This window comes from Pseudophryne corroboree, chromosome 1 (assembly GCF_028390025.1).
Source record: "Pseudophryne corroboree isolate aPseCor3 chromosome 1, aPseCor3.hap2, whole genome shotgun sequence".
Taxonomy (NCBI): domain Eukaryota; kingdom Metazoa; phylum Chordata; class Amphibia; order Anura; family Myobatrachidae; genus Pseudophryne; species Pseudophryne corroboree.
Genome location: NC_086444.1, coordinates 524,575,286 through 524,580,261, shown reverse-complemented (window position 1 = coordinate 524,580,261; position 4,976 = coordinate 524,575,286). Strand labels below are relative to the sequence as shown.

The 4,976-nt window shown below is 44.5% G+C and overlaps 1 long non-coding RNA gene across 1 annotated transcript; it reads left to right on the top strand.

Moving 5' to 3' along the window:
• The first annotated feature begins 910 nt into the window (after positions 1–910).
• Positions 911–1,607, top strand: LOC134913084 (uncharacterized). The gene is made up of 2 exons (XR_010177006.1): positions 911–1,004; positions 1,094–1,607. It is a non-coding gene; the product is annotated as an uncharacterized LOC134913084 (long non-coding RNA).
• Positions 1,608–4,976: the final 3,369 nt, after the last annotated feature.

The window sequence follows — 4,976 nt, the reverse complement described above, 5'->3', positions numbered from 1 at the left end:
AAAAGGGAGGGGTGGGGCCTGCTCACAGCATTGCAGCAATGGACGCCGGTGCAGTAGCTGTGTCTAGCATGGAGTCGCAGACTGTTTGCAGTTTACTGCTGCTTTCTGCTACAGACAGCTTGATGCAGCTTTTCACCTTGTGCTACCTACTGCAGAGCTGGAGAAGGAGAGCTCAATTCTTTGCAGAGAGGGCTACCTATCGACGCAAATATTTGAAAAGGAGGAGAGCGCGTATATCATCCACTGTTGTTATTTCTTTAATAACAATGAACTGTACACCAAGCCGAAGAATGTGGATGAGAGATCGCAGACATGGGGAAGCATTCATGCAGACTATTCTAGCATATCAGGAGGAGCAGTGGATGTCAAACTTCAGGATGTCTCGCGCTACATTCGAGTATGTTTTGGAACTACTGTCCCCCGCAATAACCATGCAGACCACCAGGTTCCGTAAGCCCATTGAGCCAGCCAGGAGATTAGCGATTGCTCTCTGGTGGTATGCTACCCCTGGAGAGTATCGCACAGTTTCCAGTTTATTTGGAGTAGGGATTGGCACGGTCTGCAAGATTGTCTACCAGGTCATGCGGGCATTGCTGGATACCATGTACCATCGCTTTATTTCCTTGCCACAAGGACAGCGGCTAGATGAGACTATAAAAGGGTTTAAGAAGCGTGGCTACCCACAGTGTGCTGGTGCCATAGATGGGACCCACATCCCCATCATCGCCCCCCATGACAACCCAGCAGACTATTACAATCGTAAGGGTTGGCATTCCATTGTTCTGCAAGCTGTAGTGGACCACAAATACTGGTAAGCACTGTTTCACTAATGTGTTTGAAATAGGCTTGGCCTGTTTTATGATAATGCATAAACCTTTATTTTTAGTTTCACAGATGTCTTCATAGGGTGGCCCGGACGGTCACATGATGCAAGGGTTCTCGCCAACTCCGATCTTTACAGTATTGCTGAGGACAAGCTTGGTGGATGGCTTTTCCCTCGAGAGGTAAGATTATTTACTACTTAAACTAATGTTCGCCCATAAACCAATAGTCAAGTTTTACCCCTGTAATAATATTAATGTTTTATTAACAGAAATCGGTGATCGTACATGGTGTGGACATCCCGGTCCATCTCATTGGTGATGCAGCATACCCATTACAGCGCTGGCTAATGAAGGGCTACACCCAGCATGTTCACTTATCCCCCGAACAGACATCATATACCCATGCCCTAAGTTCGGCCCGTATGGCAGTGGAGAATGCGTTTGGGCGTTTAAAAGGACGCTGGCGCTGCCTCATGAAGAGGAATGATGTGGACTTGAAAATAATGCCAGATATAGTAGCGGCCTGCTGCATTCTCCATAACATTTGTGAGATACAAAAGGAAAACTTTCTCCCCGAGTGGAATGTACATGATCATGGGGCGGGGGTCACTGTACATGATGCACCAGGCTTGGTGGGGCGGCATGACGCTGCCAGCGAGTGCATAAGGGCCACCATTGCAGCTAATCTTCAAACAATGTTGCAGTAGAGAAAACAGACAAGTTTTTGTGTGCAAACAATTTTTGTTTATTTTGTTTTTTAAGTTATAAAAATTTGGTTCAAAAGTTGTTATTATATTTTTCCTTTTAAACAGTAGGCACACATTTTCTGAGGTAACAATATAAAATATTTAAGTGCAAACATGTCACTGTAAAATTCCACATAACGCAAGGGGTCTTCAACATGTGTCCCTCCAGCTGTTGTGGAACAACATGTACCAGCATGTGTTGCTATGTGTTTCCACAACAGCTAGAGGGCCACATGGTGAAGACACCTGCCCTGAGGTAAAAGAGTAAAGTGCAAACAGGGCACTCTGTATAAAAAACCCCCTAATGTTTGGTTTGGCAGATATCGGGTCACCCCCAATATTTGGATCGCACTGCCGCACATTTTCTGAGGTAACATTATAAAATATTTAAGTGCAAACATGTAAAATTCCACATAACGCAAGGGGTCTTCAACATGTGTCCCTCCAGCTGTTGTGGAACAACATGTACCAGCATGTGTTGCTATGTGTTTCCACAACAGCTAGAGGGCCACATGGTGAAGACACCTGCCCTGAGGTAAAAGAGTAAAGTGCAAACAGGGCACTCTGTATAAAAAAAACCCTAATGTTTGGTTTGGCAGATATCGGGTCACCCCCAATATTTGGATCGCACTGCCGCACATTTTCTGAGGCAACATTATAAAATATTTAAGTGCAAACATGTAAAATTCCACATAACGCAAGGGGTCTTCAACATGTGTCCCTCCAGCTGTTGTGGAACAACATGTACCAGCATGTGTTGCTATGTGTTTCCACAACAGCTAGAGGGCCACATGGTGAAGACACCTGCCCTGAGGTAAAAGAGTAAAGTGCAAACAGGGCACTCTGTATAAAAAAAACCCTAATGTTTGGTTTGGCAGATATCGGGTCACCCCCAATATTTGGATCGCACTGCCGCACATTTTCTGAGGTAACATTATAAAATATTTAAGTGCAAACATGTAAAATTCCACATAACGCAAGGGGTCTTCAACATGTGTCCCTCCAGCTGTTGTGGAACAACATGTACCAGCATGTGTTGCTATGTGTTTCCACAACAGCTAGAGGGCCACATGGTGAAGACACCTGCCCTGAGGTAAAAGAGTAAAGTGCAAACAGGGCACTCTGTATAAAAAAAAAACCTAATGTTTGGTTTGGCAGATATCGGGTCACCCCCAATATTTGGATCGCACTGCCGCACATTTTCTGAGGTAACAATATAAAAAGGTAGCCCAAATATCTGGATCCCACTGCCCATTTTCTGAGGTAACACTATAAAACTTTAAAGTGCCAACAGGGCACTCTGTAAAATCAAAATAATGTTTGCATTTGTAGGTATCAGGGTTGAGGATACAGTGCAAACATAACCTTAAAACACAAACATTGTTTTATAACCCGCTGCTCTAGGGCAGTTGTCTATATACCCGAAATTCTGAGGACTGCGGGATTTGTGTTGGGGGATTTGAGGGAGGCTCATAGTTGTATGGACCATATGGGTGCTGTGGGTAGGCTGTGTCTTGCTGTTGTGTTTGTGTGGTATTCCCTATGGTACGTGCAAACGTGCGTTCAAAAAATGTCATCTGCCTATCATGCATGGTCATTAACTGACTCATAAAAGTTTGATGCATTTCTTTTTCTGACGCAAGGAATCTCTCAAGCCGTGCATCTTCCTGGGCATTGAGCTCACTATCTGCCTCACGCAGGTGATCCAAGATAATGGACTTCATTGCTTTGACCGTTTGTTCTGTTTTGTTCAGTTTCTTTTTCCGCTGTGGAACGTTGTAGACTGTGAAGGAGATGAAACAGAATGTAAGCAACAATTTAAAAATAGCAGTGGTAGCATATACGTGTTTGTGGCCTTCTCCCACCTGCACACTAGCTATACTCTGCAACATTACCATGCCTTTACATATAGGGACTGCTGCAACTGTATTTGTAATGGTAATACTTACTATTTGAGCGCAAAGTCGTGGTCTTGGGGGGTTGCGACGTCTCCGCCTGAGACTGTGGTACGTCCTCAATAGTGGCACTGATGGAATCATCATTGACGGTCGAGTCTTCAAAACTGCTGTCCGATATAAGCAGCGGGGATGATGGGCTGCATTGTGAGCTGGGAAGGCTGTGCTGTGTTTCGTCACAGTCCTCGTCGACTGACATCTGGCGACTGGCAGAGCTGGATGACGATAGTGCTATGGGATTTGTTATCGCAGTTTTGCCGAAGACACTATAGCATAGGTCATAATATGGCCATTCCATACGCCCAGCACCACTTTTCTTGCGGTTATGGTCGTGTACTTTGGTGAATTGTCTGCGTAGTGCCTTCAATTTGTTAACGACTTGTTGCTGGGTTTTTTGGATGCCCCTTTCTGCCAGCATAAGGGATATGTTCTTGTAGACGATAGCATCCTTAACTGTTCCAGTCACCTGCCTTCTTATTTCTTCCTCTCCCCGAATATTAAGCAGCTCCTTGATCTCTGTGTCTGACCAGATATGGCTAGCCATGTTGCTGTGCTGGAGCTTCTGCTGCTGTATATTGTCTGGAAGCTGCTGCAATAAAAAGATCTGTATGTACCCAGCGCGACTTCAGAGTGTTTTGTTTGCTGCCTCAATGCCTGCATGTGCCCAGCGTGTCTCCCAGGGATGACATCATCTTCCAGTGCCCCAGAAGCACCAATCAGCGTCTCAGAGCGTTACTCGGGTCTGAAAACACGTGTAATGACCGTTTCCACTGCACCGCTATCCGTGTCATTACCGTGTTCTACCCAGGTAAATAGCCGGGTTGGATTCCCGGGTCACTCAACCCGTGTTGACCCGTTTCCACCTACTAAAAATCCGTGTTGATGCGCGCCCCCGTGCAAAAACACGGGTAAAAACAGCTAGTGGAAAAGGGGTATAAGTGATGCTACATCTCTACATATGAGATTGCCCTTTTAAAAAAACACAACACACAAAATGTTTGATTTACATTTCTACTAATAATATTAACAAAAAAAATATATAATGTGTGATTTGTGAAAATAAACTATACACCCCAGCATGCCCTGCAAAAGTTTTATCATGGCCAAATTCCAAAACTGTTGCAGGGCATGCTGGGATGTGTAGTTCAACAACAGCTGGAGAGCCGCAGGTTGAAGACACATGTTGTAGTATGTTGCAAAGTTCCAAAAGTAGTGAGATTAAATTCCCACCACCTCTGGAGAGTAACTCGCACCAAGATAAAGATGGCATTATTACAGTCAAGTGATTGGGGTACCTTCCTGAATTATTAATGATGCATAAGTATGAGGGTATCAAATTCTCCACAAAGATATGTAGCTAAGGTTCATATGGTGCTATCAACTGGTTTAGTTAAGGATATATTGTTAAATCCCCATAGTGAGAGGACAAGAAAGAGAAACCAGTTATAACT